Below are 14,975 nucleotides of genomic sequence, written 5' to 3'. Positions count from 1 at the left end.
GATTCATCTCCCCAGTCCCTGAATTAGTCACTTTAAAACTTCCCTTTAAATGGCCCAGGACAAACCAAGTAGTGGTGGCACCTTCAATACCAGCACTTGAGCGCAGGTGAATCTCTGTGAGTTGGAGGCCAGCCTGGTCTACAGAGCTAATTCTAGGACAGCCAGGGCTACAGAGAGACCCTGTCTCAAAACAAAACAAAAAAGGTCCAGAGGGCTTCACTGGTGAATTCTCTTGACCTCAGCTGAAGGACAGGGAGGCTTCAGTGGTAGACTGAACCAGACACTCAGGAAGAGTTAAGGCCAGTTCTCCATCACGGCACGCCTCCAATTCACTCCATGAAACCAGCGCTCCTTGACACTGGAACTCCACAAACACAACATAAGCAAATGGCATCTCAGAATCTGGAGTAAAAACTGTCCACACTCAACAAGCAAACTGTCTCCGGACGCATAGGAGAGAATATGAGCCGGGCCAAGTGTCCCTTTATCCCAGGGTACACGTTTGCTTCCATTTCTAAAACCCAGTGACTAACAGAACTAACCCACATGATGATCTCAACGTGTGGTGATCTAAACACACAGAAAAGATGTCTGACGTAACCCCACACCCTTTCACCACAAAACACACAGAAAAAATACCCGAGACTCCAACATTCAGAAAGCAGAGGCAGAAAGATGACAAGTTTGGAGGCTATCCTGGGCAATGAGACTCTATCGAAGAACGAGGGGACAGAAGGAGGAAGTGAGAGAGGAGGATGAGGGAGAGATGGAGAAGATGGAGGGTCCAGTGGGGAGCTACCTCGCCTGCCAGATGGTAACTAGAAAAGCCACAGCTCACGTGCTGTTAATGGTGACAGACAGACAGAAAGACAGACAGACAGGAAAGCCCAGATGTCCCCAGCCACATTTCTGCCTGAAACTATTCTTAGGGCTCCAGCCAGGGCAGCTAAGGAATAAAGCAACATACAAAGCGCTCAGACTAAGACGGAAGGCAGCAAATTACCTCTACTTGCAGATGACACAGTTGGTTTGCTTGCTGGTTTTTTGTTTTTTGGTTTTTTTTTTTGAGACAGAGTCTCAGGTAGCCTAGGACGGCTTTGATCTCCAGTGCTAGCTCTGAACTGACTGTCCTGCCTCTGTCTCCTGAATTCTACGTCTATGCTGGGCCAACATGATCTCATTCAGAGAAAGCTCTAAGGATTCTACAAAAATCTCAGAACTAGCAAGTGAGTTGAGGAAGGTTAGTGCAGAACTGACGTGTAAAAGCAGAACTGGTGAGATGGACGGCTCCTTGAGTAAAGGCGTCTGCTGCCAAGCAACACACCCTGATTGATTCCCCAGGACCCACATGGTGGAAGGAGAGAAACAGCTCCCAAAAGCTGTCCTCTGGCCTCCACTTACATGCCATGGCACACGCACACATGTGCGCACACAAAATAAAAAACATTAAAAACCTCTTTCAATTGAGCTTGGAGTGTGGCTTAATGGTACAGTGCTCAACAAGCAAGCACATGACCTTGGGTTTTGCCCCCAGCTCCACAAAATAAGGGAAACTGCATTTCTAGACACTAGCAACTAATAAACCAAACATGAAAGAAAAGAATATCCCATAACATCAAAGAATCTAGAACAAGATGAACAAAAGAAAGGTAAGACCTAAGCTCCCAAAAGCTATGAACTTCCTGTAAGAACTTAGAGAGCTAATTAAAGGAAAAGCCACCCTGCTCACAAGTCCCTGAACAAATACTGGTCAGATGGCAATGTGGGCTGGGAGGCTGCTATCAGCGAGACACCTGCCACACAAGCATGAAGACCTGAGTTTGAGCCCCAGTACCCACTGTGAAAGCCCAGCTCTGTGAAGCAGATCCCTGGGGCTCACGTCAGCAGCCTAGTCAGTGAGAACTAGTCAGTCTCAACAAACAAAGCAGATGGCACCCAAGGGATGACACCTAAATAGCCTCGCCCCGCCCCCCCACTCAAACATGCATATGCACCTGTGCACACATGTACACACACAAAAGACGGCAATACTCCCACCAGATCAACTGAGGTGGCACAGCCATGCCGGAGTTCCAGCTGGCTTCTCTACAAAAACTGACAGCCTGACTTAAAAATATATATGGAAAGGCAAGCCACCCAGAACTGTCAAAAACATCCGAAACAGAAAGCAATTTGAGAAGCTGCACTTCTCAGTTTCAAAAAACACTGTAGACCTGAGGTCATCACTGCAGTGTGGACTGCTACACCCACAGCCTTACAACCCAACAGAACAGCGTCAGAAATGCAGCTTCAGGGTTGACAAGATGGCTCAGCGGATAAGGGGACTGTTTCATAGCCTGATGAACCCAGAACAGACTCCGCAAAGGTGTTGTCTGAACTCCACATATGCACCACGATGCATGTGCATACACACACACACACTAATAATAATAAAAGAAATACACACTCACAGAGTCACGTGACATTACAAGGACACCAAGACAACTCAATGGAGATAGCACAGTCTTGTAACAAAGGCTACTAGGACCTCTGGGCAGTTACACATGACAGGAGACTGCTTGGCAGCTTCCTCCAACTAACCACTAAAACAGCTTGAAATGGATCACAAGCCTGAACCTAAGAGGCAAAACGAAAAGCATGCATGAAGAAAGTTGGACATGGTGGCACACACCTGTAATCCCAGGATTTGGGAAGTGGAAGGCAGGCAGGGGCATTAGCCTCTGCTACAAAGCAAGTTTGAGGCTAGCCTAGGCTACATGAGAGATGAGAGCCTGCCTCCAAAAAAAATACAACAAAACAACAACAACAACAAAAAAAAACAACAGAAAAAGAAACAAAGAAACAAAACTCATAAAGAAATACAGGCAAAATTTTCATGACCTTGGGCATGACTTCTCATACAGGACAACCAGGACTCAAGCAACAGAAAAAAAAAGGTTCTATTTATCCTAATTTAAAATTTCAATGGTCTTTCCAGAGGACATCCTTAACAAAGCAAAGTGAGGAGCCAGAAGTATAGCAAGACTGAAATCCTAGCACGTGGGAGGCTGAGGCAGAAAAATCATGAATTGGAGGCTAGCCTGGGCTACATAGTGATGCACATTAACGAGACAGAATCTAAACTCACTAGGGAGACAGGCAGTGGGAAAGCCTGTGGGAGATAATTTTGATTGCTTTATCTGCAGTGGAGACATGCCCACTGTGGGTGGCACCATCGGCTGGGATCCTGGACTGTGTAAGTGGAGACTGAGCTGGGCATCAGCCTGCACTCACCCTCTGCCTCCTGACTGTGGATGAAATGTTATTAGCGAGATCAAGTTCTCACACTTGACAACATGGAAGAAGATAATTCCAAATTGGGTAACAAGGGATTTATATCTAGAAGATATAATGAAACCCAGACCATCAAGACGACTCAGATGGGTAAAGGTGTTTTCTGCCAAGTCCAAAGATCTGAGTTCAACTCCCAGGACCCACATGGTAGAAAGAGCAAAACAACTGCCCAAACCTGTACTCTGACCCCATGTGCCATGACATTTAGGCAACACACACACACACACACCTAAAAAAGAAAATCAATGTTTAAAAAAAATTCTGGAGGGAGGAGGGAACAAATGAGCAATGGATGTCAAGATCATGATGGAGAAATCTGCAGAGACAGCTGAACCAAGCTCGTGGAAACTCAAGAACTGTGGAGACTCCAGGGGACCCAACTAGGCCCTCTCCATGTGGGAGACAGTTGTGAAGCTTGGGCTGTCTGAGGGGACCCTGACAGCAGAACCACAATACAAACCTGGTACATGAGCTAGCTTGCTGGGCCTACTCCCCATGGTGGGATGCCTTGCTCAGACTTAATGCCCCGCCCTGCCCCAACCTAATGAGCCAGACTATGTTGATTCCTCATGGGAGCCCTCACCCGTGAGGAGGAGTGGACTGGGGGTGGGCAGGGGGCAGGGGAGAGGAGGAAGGTGAGAGGGAGAACTGTGCTTGGAATATAAAATGAAATTAAAAAAATAAAAATGGGGGGAGAGTATAAAAGAAAAAAAATTCTGACCAGGCAGTGATGACAGCCTTTGACGCACAACTTTAATCCCAGCACTCCAGAGGCAGAGGCAGGCTGATTTCTGTGAGTTTGAGACCAACCTGGTCTACAAAGCTCATTCCAGGACAGCCAGGGATGTTACACAGAGAAAACCTGTCTCAAAAAACCAAAAATTCTAAGGCTGGAGAGATGGCTCAGTGGTTCAGCAGCACCTGCTGTCCTTACAGAGGACCAGGGTTCAGTTCCCATGTCAGGCAGCTCACAACCACTGGTACCCCTCCCCCAGTTCTAGGGGAACTGACAACCTCTTCGGGCCTGACGGCAACCTGTACTCACTCACACACACACACACACACACACACACACACACACACACACACACACACACACTCAAGTGAAAGTTAAAAAAAATCCTGGGCTGGGATGTAAGTGGCAGAGCACTTGCTGCCTGACACGAGTGGGGACCCAGGAGTAAACCCCAGCACTACAGCTGGACACCAACCACAATCCAATTTAAAAATGGGCAAAGGGAGCTGGAGAGATGGCTCAGAGGTTAAGAACACTGACTGCTCTTCCAGAGGTTCTGAGTTCAATTCCCAGCAACCACATGGTGGCTTACAACTGTCTGTCATGAGATCTGTGCCCCATTCTCACATAAAGTTGTATATGCAGATAAGAGTACTCATATACATAAAATAAATAAATAAATCTTTAGAAAGAAAAAATGGGCAAAGGACACAAACAGGCATCTCTCCCAAGAACCAGTCTGCAGCTGACACGGACAGAAGCGCATCGCCCGCACCCACAAGAAAAGGCAAATCAGTCCTGTGAGATGCCGTGTCCCCACCCACGGAACGTCTGCTATCCGAAGGCAGCTGGCACTAAGCACTGTCAAGAACATGGGGCTCTTGGACCTTCCTCTGTCGTTGTGGGGCATCAAGCCATGCGGCCACTTGGAAAAACAGTCTGGCCTTCCTTTAAAAGGTTCGATAGAGACTTACCACGCCATCCAGGATGTCCACTCCCAGGTACACATCAGCAGCAATTACAAGATACGACCACACACAAAGCCCACACCCCACAGCACACAGGGCAGCATTCACTGTGGCCTCACACAGAAACAACACAAAGCCCGCCAACTGACGAACATGTGAATAGAATGTACACCTGCTGGGTACAATCAGAGGAGCAACACTAGGCTTAGAGCTCACTGCTGGCCCACCCACTGCCTGAGTCCCACTTGGAAAGTCTAAGTTTGTCTTTCTCCTCTTTCCAGCTCCCTTGGCCTGGCACTTGGGCACTAATGGGCATCCTTACTCCATCTGAAGCGTTTCCCAATGCTGTGCAGCTGGCTGGCAGATGTCCATTACAGAGCCCACCTGGGTTCCTGGCCTCCAACTCAGGGAGCAGGATTTTCCCTTAGTCTTATCCATCTCCCTCCTCCTGGCACCCGAGGTCTTCAGACTGCCTAACCTGATGTTCTTCTCTCAAACTCCTATAAAATCGTCCTCCTGTTTCAAAATAGAATGAGTACATTAGAGGGACATGGTAACTTCCACATCCATCACAGCAGTGTTCATAATAGCCAAGAAACAGCCCAATATCTACCAACCAATGAATAAAGAAAGGAGGAAGCCCTGTCATTTGAATCAACATGGATGGAACTGGAGGACATGTGGGAAGTGAAATATGCCAGGCACCAAAAGTCCTACCTCATCTCACTCACATTAAGTTACTATCTGGAGCTGGAAAGGCAGCATTTGCTGCTCTTGTAGAGGACCCAAGTTCAGTTCCCAACATCCATATGGTGGTTCCCAACCATCTGTAACTCCAGCTCTAGAGGAATGATGCCTTCTTCTGACCACCTCAGGAACCTGCACCCACATGCACATACACACACATACGCATATTTAAAATAAAAATAAACTTTTTTTTAATGTTGACAACATGGGTCTAGAGAGATGGCTCAGTGGTTAAGAGCAGGCTGCTCTTCCAGAGGTTCTGAGTTCAATTCCCAGCACTCACATGGCAGCTCACAGCAGTCTATAGGTGTAGTCCTTTGGGATCCAATGCCTTCTTCTAATGCACAGGGTATACATGCAGACAGAAAATCTATACTCATAAAATAGATAAATACATCTTTTTTAAAGAAATGTTGACATCAGAGAGGCTGGGATAGAACTGTGTTTACCAGAGGCTAAGGGGAAAAGAGAAAGCAAGGGGCTGGGGAAAGATTTATCAGTGTGCCGAAAGCTCTAGGACTAAAGTCCCTGTGTGCCTGTCACTGAACAGCTGGGTGCCAACAGGTAACAATGTACTGCACATTTCAAAAGCTGCAAGGAGTGATCCTGAATGTTCTCACACAGTTTAGAAACAGAGTGTCTGGGACAGACAGATTCACCTGGGTTTGACTATTATAAAACACATACACATTGTAGCTTGGGGGGAGGAGTTACTGAGCGGGAATGAGAGAGGGTCCCATTTCTATCTCAGCACAGAATCAATCAATCAATAGACCAATTACATGTTACACATAAACACATACAGTTTTGTGTAAATTTTAAAATATTTTTATTACATTTCATTTTTGGAGATTTATTATTTTATGTGCTTTGTTTACGTGTGTGCCTGTGCACCCTGCACATACCTTGCACTCAAGGAGGGCAGAAGAGGGTGTTAGGTCTCCTGAAATTACAGTTACAGATGGTTGTGAGCCATCATGTGGGTGCTTGGAATTGAACCTAGGTCCTCTGGAAGAGCAGCCAGTGATCATATCGATGAGCTATCTCTCTAACCCTACTCTGTGTGTGTGTGTGTGTGTGTGTGTGTGTGTGTGTGTGTGTGTGTTTGGGGGACGGATGCTCCTGCCACTCTGTGCACATGGAGGTCAGAGGACAACCTGGAAGAGTTAGCTGTCTCCTTCTACATACGGGCTCCAGGGATCACTCAGATTGTCTGCACTGGGGACAAGCATCTTTACCTGTGGAGCCATTTCACTAGCCCTCAAAAACATCGTAATGTGTTAAACCCAGATCTCTATGGGGTGTGGAGCAACGGCTCAGTGGGCCAAGTGCCTGCTGTGCAAGTATGAGAGTCTGAGCTCAGATGCACAACACTATATAAAGACGGTTTGACAGCACGTGCCTGTGACCCCAGGGATGGAGCCTGGGGACTTCCCGACCTAGTCTAGCTGAGACAGTGAGGTGCAGGTTCAATGACAGACACTATCTCAAAAAACCAAGATGAACAAGAGATTGAAGAAGACATCAAACTCCAGCCTCCAAGTGTGCTCATGTAGGCATGCACACCCACACACAGACACACAGAGAGACAGACAGACAAACAGACAGACAGGCCGACAGACAATCCACACAATGAAATATTATTTGACAAGAAGTCTTGGTACAACTGGATACATGATGCCCCAACTAAGCAGATCTTGAAAATATTATGTTAAGTGAATGGAGCCAATCAACTTTGTCAAGACCATATGATGGACCACTTCAAATGGATTAGTGTCATGGGGATTTATCTTATATTATTGTGATGTTTGTAAGCTATTCTAGAAATCAGTGTTCACCCAACAGATTGGCAAATTGATATTTCTATAATTTAGCCTCAAAGCCAGTAACATCTCCAGTACAGTAGGAGAGAGGGTAACTACGGTGGGTAGCACACATGCTACTGCTTCTCCAGAAGACACAGTGTCAACACTACCCAGATTACAACAGCAGAGTTATGAGTTCAGGACCAGCCTGAGCTAAATAGTGAGCTAAGGGCCAGCCTAGGCTCCAATAAGTTGTAAGTCTCCAGGGTTACACAGTCGGTTGGAGGTGAGCTTGCGCTTTTGTAGTAAGTTGGGTTACCTAGCCAGTTAGAGATTAGCCCAGGCTACACAGTTAGTTCACAGGCAGCATAGACTACATAAGATGCCCCCCTCCCAGAGTCAGAAACTGGACATACACCCAGCTTACCTGCCTCTGTTCAGATCCTGGTGCAGCCTGTCATGGCTGCACAGGCCACTCAGTGTTCTCAGCCTCCGTATTCTGTCCTGCAGAAGGACGCTTGTCAGGGACTTCTCCACATAGCTGTGGTAAGCCACAGTCTGTGTCAGTGATCAAGGTTACTATGGACACCAGGTGACTGTCCCAGTCACCCAGAGCCTTCGAGTGGGTGTGCATGCAAGAGCAGCGGTGTGCCCTAGCAGCAGAGAGAGCATGCAGCTTCCTGCAGAGGAAGAGCTGCAGAGAAGAGCAGGGTCCCCATGTAGGGAAGGAGACTCTGGCAAAGGGGGTCTTCCAGCCACCCATCCTTGAAAGTCACTGGGCTGAGAACCTACTACACACCAGCTGGCTGCAGTCGAGGGATGGGACACACAACCCACAGAGGGTGCTGTGAGCAGCCGACCTTCACCCAGCCCCCACCCCACAGATCAGGAGAGGGACTGTTCAAAATCACCCAGCACTCTCAGGCCTCCATCCTCTCCCCCTAGCCCAGAGGACAAACTCCCAGGGGCAGACACCATGCTAAACAGTACACCCCATGCATTGATCCATGTGGCCATTCTTCTGTAGAAGAGAAAACTGGAGTACAGAGAGGTTTAGCTGTTTGCCTAAGGTCACCTAGCAGTTAAAAGACAGCCGTAGGAAGCAAGCTCAGTTGTCTGGGATCCACAGTTGGTCCCTGTACCTCAGGGACCAATCCTGAGTGAAGGCACGAGCAGGGCCTGTGTTTGCCTGCTATTGCCCATTCTCCCACAGGCTGTTCTCAGCAAAGCCAGGAACACCACAGTACCACTGGGAAAGCAGGCATGTCTGCCATGCAGGAATGAGTAAGGGGTGGCAGGTAGGCTGGACAGTGCAGTGGTCCCCACAGTCACCTACCCAGCCAAGCAGGGGAGCATCATGGTTTGGGCTATCCTGGACAAGTCCTAGAAACCTCCTTTGGTGTCATTCTTGGGGGCAGCACCCTAGCCCACAGACTGCTTTGGCAAGGGACTTTCCTCTGACGCTCGTTGACAGCTCCCCAGTTCTCCCAGGCCCTGGCCACAGGTACAGACAGACAGCTATGTCTGTCTGCAGAGTTGCCAGGAACTACTAAAGGAAGCTAAGTCAGGTACCTGGGCCACCATCTGAGGTCTCGGTTATCTTCTAGCCCTCTTCCCAAGGCCACTTGTCCCAGCTGACCTCATGGAGAGCCTTAAGCTCATGGGCCAGCTCATCTTTCCAAGGGAGAACAGAGACCAGACAGAAAGAGAGCTACACACTACAGCTCCCAAGAGCCAAGCTACCACAGCCTCCCCTCCAGCCTCCCAGACAGAGGTGCCGGGTGGTAGCATGGGAGCCTGTTGGGTCAAAGGATGGACCCCCAGCTGACATTCAGACAAGTCCCAGCAGTGGCCACCTGTGGTGGGGCAAAGGACCTGGGAGGGCATCACCCATCTCACAAGAGGGATGTCCTCCCTGCAGCATCAGTATTGGGGGGAAGCTTCCTGTGGGCAGGCACCTGCTCTCTGATTCTGCCTTTAGTGTTACCATGGGAACTGCTTGCTTACCTGGGTAGCCTTCCACAAGTGGCTTAACAATGTGGTCAGGATGAAGGGCTAAGAAATATGCACAACAGCAGCGATGACTGAGACTCTCACAGGGCCTCATGTAGCCCAGGCTGGCCTCAAACTCACGTAGCTGAGGATGAGCTTGAAGTTCTGACCTCCTGCCTTCACCTCCCAAATTCAATTTACACAGTGGTAGGGACTGAACCTAGGACCTTGGGTAAGCACTCTACCACCCAGCTGCATCTCCAGCACTTTCATGGCTTTTCTTGAGATAAGAGTCACACTATATAGCACTGGCTATCCTAGAATTCCGTATGTAGACCTGGCTGACCTTGAACTCAGAGATCCACCTGCCTCTGCCTCCCTCCCAAGTACTGGAATTAAAGGTGTGTGTCACCATACCAGTCCTTTGTGCCATTCTTTTTTCTTTTTTTGAAACGGGGTTTCTCTGTGTAGCCTTGCTTGACCTCACTCTTCAGACTAAGCTAGCCTTGAACTCACCGCCTGGCCCTATGTGTCGTTCTTAAGCCCATTTTATAGATGAGGAGAAACAGGTGAGGCCAAGGTCCCATCCTGTGACAGCTGGTGACTCCTGTGACAATCCCCCAGGTTTTTACGACATCAGGCTGCCCCCAGGGGCTGCAAAAGGCTCTAAGAGTCTGCAACTGGGCTGGTCTTTCCTGGAACCCAGCACATGGACAGCTCCAAAGCAGACTCCTGGGAAAGACAGGAGCTGTGGGGTAGGGACAGACCCTCCTGTAGGAGTTCAGACACTCTAAATGGAGTTCTCAGCAGCCTGTGGCCTCACAGTTCAACATCTAAAGACAGGGTCCTGCAAACCCTTCCTTTTCACACTGTCCCAGAAAGACAGGGAGGACAGGCAGGGGTGGCTGGAGCTGTCCCCACTTAGTGGAGGAGCTGCTGGCACAAGACCAAAGGAACACCCTAAGATGGCTTATTAATGAGTCCAGGGAGATCACTGTGTGACCCTAGGCAGGCCACACTTCCTCTGGACCTCAGCCAATGTCTGGGCAGAGTCTGGGCATTGAGCACAAGCTCAGGATGAGGGAGTGACCTTGGTGGGACACTGGTAACAAGTTCCAATCTCTCCCCAGCCTCTCCAAGGTCATCTGGACGGCCCCTCCCCACTGGCAGCAGGCGGATGGGCCCTGAGGGGGGATGCCAGCCGGCCCCTGCCCACGGTGCCCGCTGTTCCCTGCCAACAGCTCTGGTTGCTTCTCGACTCTGGGAACACAGTGCCCCCTCCTCCCCACCCACACCCAGGTGGCATCTCCCTTGGGGACATGGGTGGGCAGGGACACCAAGTGGCCAGGCCCCGTTGCACAAGCAGTCCTAAGCCCCACCCCCACCCCTCAGTCCACAGGTGCCATCTCCTTCCCCTTCCATGAACTGGGGACAAGGGAACATGAGTGGGGGCAGCAGTCGGCAAGATGGTCCGAATACCTCACTGCCGGCCCGGGGGCTTGCTGCTTCCTCCCTCTCCCTCACCCCTCCCACTGACTCTCCAGCTGCTGGGCCGTCACACATGATACTCCCTCCTCAGGGGCTGATCACCGTCAGTTCCCAACCTCACCTATCCTTGCCCAGGTGAAAAGCGATACCCCTCTTTATCTGGGCTAACAGAGCCCCCATCAACATGAGGATTATGAGCAGAACCACCTTGATTTGAAATCCAGCTCCAGTTCTTCCTTACTGTGTGACCTTGGCACAGTTTGTCTACCTCTCTGTGCCTGTTTCCTCTCCCATATACTCAGAATAACAGCCATGAGAATGAAGTAAGTTCCTGTCTGTGAAGCCCTGAGATTAGGACCCAGAGCCCAGCAAGCATGCCCTGCATATCCGCTGCCCATCAAAGCTGTGACTACTGTGTGCGGGGCACCTACTGAGCGACAGGCCCCCGGCTTGGCATGGCCACTCAGCACAGCAGTAGAGGCTGCCCATATGATTCACATCAACCTCACCAGCAAACTGTACCAGGGGAAAGAGGGGGTCGCTAATAGGAAGGAACAGTGGGCTTTAGGCAGATCCATGGCTATGCAGAAATACATACATTTGACATGGGGCACTTGAGACTTACTTTAGCATGACATGAGGGACAGCTAGGGAAGGGGTAGGGGCTGAGGGCTCTGCTATGGCTCTCGATACAGAAAGAAGATGACTACATTAAACAGTGAACTATGCCTGAGTACTGTAGTACTCAGTGCCAAATACTCCAAACGGACAACCACGCTCCTCACCAGCATGTACTGCAGCCCCACCCACTTCCAGTCCACCCTGGACACCCGGCTCTGCCCCTCAGATCCTCCTGCCTTCTTCCTCCTCTATTCTCTCCTTTCCCACCCTCTTCCCCAGACTCTTGATGTTGCCCCAAAGCTGTCTCGGGGTCTTTGCACTGGTATTCCCTCCCCAGGGTCTCTTCCTAAGAGCTGTAAGTCCACCCCATTCCCAACGCCAGCCAGTCTTACAGTGTGAGCATCTTCCTGGATGCCCACCCACTTCCCCTCCCTGTTTTATATAGGGTCCACAGCACTTGGCCCCCACCAGCATACCATGGCCTTTGTTTGCTGCTTTTCTGGCTGCCCTGTGGGTCAACCAACTGCCAAGGCAGGGATTGTGTCCAGCTAGCTCTCTGATGTGTCTCCAGCCTCCAGAATACTGCCCGGTGCATAGAAGTGCCCAGAGCACATGGCTGATGATCCACACATCATCCATCTATGCATCCAACCATCTATCAATCATCCATCCGTTCACCATCCATCCATCCATCATCCATCCGCTCACCATCCATCCATGCATGTTCATCACCATAGGAGGATGGATTGGTAGATGGAAGGGTGAAGAAAACTGGGTGGGTAGATGAGTGAAAGGATAGACAGGTAAGCCAATGGGTAGATATGTACATGGATGGGCCCCACTGAGGTAGACAGATGGACAGACAGACTGGCCGACGGATAGAAGATGGCAGGGTAGGTGTAGATGAGTGGATAGACAGTAGGTGGACCAGTGGGTGAGTGGGTAGTTAGGGGGAAGGATGAGCCCCACCTAGAGCCTCCCAGGAAGGAGAGGTGCCTAAACTATTCATTCCATCCCTTCTCTCCCTGCAGCCTGCACTGCACGAGCTCCCAGCAGAGACTCTGACCACCCAACTTATACAGGCAACGTAAAATATACGCAATTCCAGTCCCAGGCCCCACCCAGCACAGGCCTGGGCTAGGAACTGGGTGGGAGGTGGGGGATGGTGTCTGCCAAGTGAGTAAGGAGTGAGCAGGAGTGAGAGAGGGTGCATGGGGGTGGGGGAGCGGGCAGATCCCAGGGCCACAGCAGTCAGAACATGCCTGGTCCTGCATTCTCAGTGCAAGCATGCTGGGGCTGTCTAAGCCTCAAACCGGCTTTGCCAGTGTCACTGGGCAGAGTGCCCGCAGGCTTCAGCTGGCCCTGGAAAAGGTGAGGAGGGGTGGGGGTGGGGGAGTGGTGTTGACCTGCAGCCTAGGAAGATACAAGCTAAGCAAGAAGAAAAGGAGGCTCACACCGCAAGCCCGGTGTAGACAGACTGGGCCCTGTTGCTCTCTTCTGGACTTCAGCCCCTGACCTGTGCCAGGAAGAACAAGATTCCTTCCCACTAGGCTCTGTTCTAAGCCTGGACATCCAGTGTCCACCCTACAGCCCTCAGGCCACAGAACCCTAGGCCAGCTATGACTATAACCTAACACAAAGTTGCAACTTGCTTAAAACAAGATCTCCCAACACACTGTTTTGTTTTTGTAACTCCCCAACACGCCGTTTTGTTTTTGTAACTCGAGTCCCTGGAACATGAACTATATAGAAGACATTATGTTGCAATGTCAAGAAGCTGGAAACCAGCCCCAGGATGCAGGAGGGCAAGGCCGGGAAGTGAGCGGAGCCTGAGCAGGGCAGGGTGAGCTGGGCCCTGGGGCTAGGCAGTTAAGTGACCCAGCTCATAACACTCCCGTGTTCTGCCAGGCTAGGAGGCCTGCTGAAGACTGCGGTGCCCTTTTGGACTGCTTCCCCATGTGGAAAGCGACTTTGGGCTCTGATTCCAGGAACCTTTAACCCCAAGGTGCTGAGATACTGAAAAGAAACTCCCCTCCAGCCTTGGTCCAAAGTCCAGCTGTGGCTGGGCAGGCCCTCACATCCCAGACACCTGCGATGCCTAAGGCTTCCCCACATCACTGCGTGGGAAAGACGATTAGCAGCAGAGGAAACTGATGCTCAGCTCACACGGCAAGTTGGAGTCAAGCTTTCCCCAGCCTAGAGGCATACTGAGCAGTCTCCGCTTACCAAGATAAGAAACACTTTAATATTGCTGGCTGGGGCCAGACAGTGGTGTCGAACACCTTTAATCCCAGCACTTGGGAGGCAGAGGCAGGCAGACTTCTGTGAGTTCGAGGTCAGTCTGGTCTACAGAGTGAGTTCCAGGACAGCCACGGCTGTTACCCACAGAAATCCTGTCTTGAAAAACCATAAAAAGAAAAAAAATTGCTGGCTGGGATTCGGGGATCAGGGTCCACATTCTCTAAAGTCATAGGTCCCCTAGGCCCAGACAGCCAGAACCCAGCCCTGCCTTACTGCGTGATCCTGGCCACTGAGAAGTCACGCTCAGCCTCCGTTTCCTGTCTTCAATAGTCCAGTACCAAACCTTGTCAGCCCCAGCCCCAAAAACTTCCGTTCATCCTCTCATGCACTACCAAACTGGGCCAGAAAGCTTCTCAGAGATGCCGATCTGAATCCTCCAGCCCTTGACCTCCCCATAGGCCCTACCCTAAAGGTAAGGGACCCCAAAACCCTGCTGGTCACCACGCCAGTTCTGCCCTTCCCCTCATCTCCCTCTACTGCACAGGTCAATAGCTCTCCCTTCCCTGGAAACAGCATGTTCCTGCCTCAGGGCCCCTGCACAGGCCGTTCTCTGCCCAGAGTTTACTCCCCTCACCCACATGCGCATGCCTCATGCCCTCACTTCTGCTGAGTCTTCAGGACCCACGTCACCTACTCCAACAGGCATTTCAATGGCAGCACCCCAACCAACCCCACTCTCTTCCAGTCTCAGTTCAAAAGAGAAATTTTTCAGGGGAACTTGAGGGTTCCTCAGCCCTGTCTGAGGCCTTCAACTTCTCTTTCCTGGACTGAATCTTCCCTCTGATGGCAGCAATCTCCGGATGAGTTCAGGCCACTTCTGCTCCCTCACAACTGGATATTTGGTGGTAAGTGTTATATTAAAATTAGCATACAGTGTTGGGCAGTGGTGGCGCACACCTTTAATTCTAACACTCGGGAGGCAGAAGCAGGCGGATCTCTGTGAGTTTGAGGCCAGCCTGGTCTACTAAGCGAGGACAGCCAGAG

At 50.5% G+C, this 14,975-nt stretch overlaps 1 protein-coding gene across 5 annotated transcripts in view; it reads right to left on the bottom strand.

Annotated features, from left to right (window-relative positions):
• Src (SRC proto-oncogene, non-receptor tyrosine kinase) overlaps window positions 1-14,975 on the bottom strand; it is a 48,686-nt gene that overhangs the window by 24,565 nt on the left and 9,146 nt on the right. For 3 of the 5 annotated variants that reach the window (XM_040732626.1, XM_040732629.1, XM_040732630.1), the window contains exon 2: window positions 8,017-8,093. The exons of the other annotated variants lie outside the window; for them this stretch is intronic. The gene's annotated coding sequence lies outside the window, so the exon portion shown is untranslated. The remainder of the gene's footprint in view (window positions 1-8,016; window positions 8,094-14,975) is intronic. 5 annotated transcript variants of the gene reach the window in all.

This window comes from Mesocricetus auratus, unplaced genomic scaffold (genome assembly GCF_017639785.1).
Source record: "Mesocricetus auratus isolate SY011 unplaced genomic scaffold, BCM_Maur_2.0 Super-Scaffold_100028, whole genome shotgun sequence".
NCBI lineage: Eukaryota > Metazoa > Chordata > Mammalia > Rodentia > Cricetidae > Mesocricetus > Mesocricetus auratus.
Note: the sequence above shows the minus strand (reverse complement) of the source record. Positions and strands in the feature narration are given on the sequence as shown.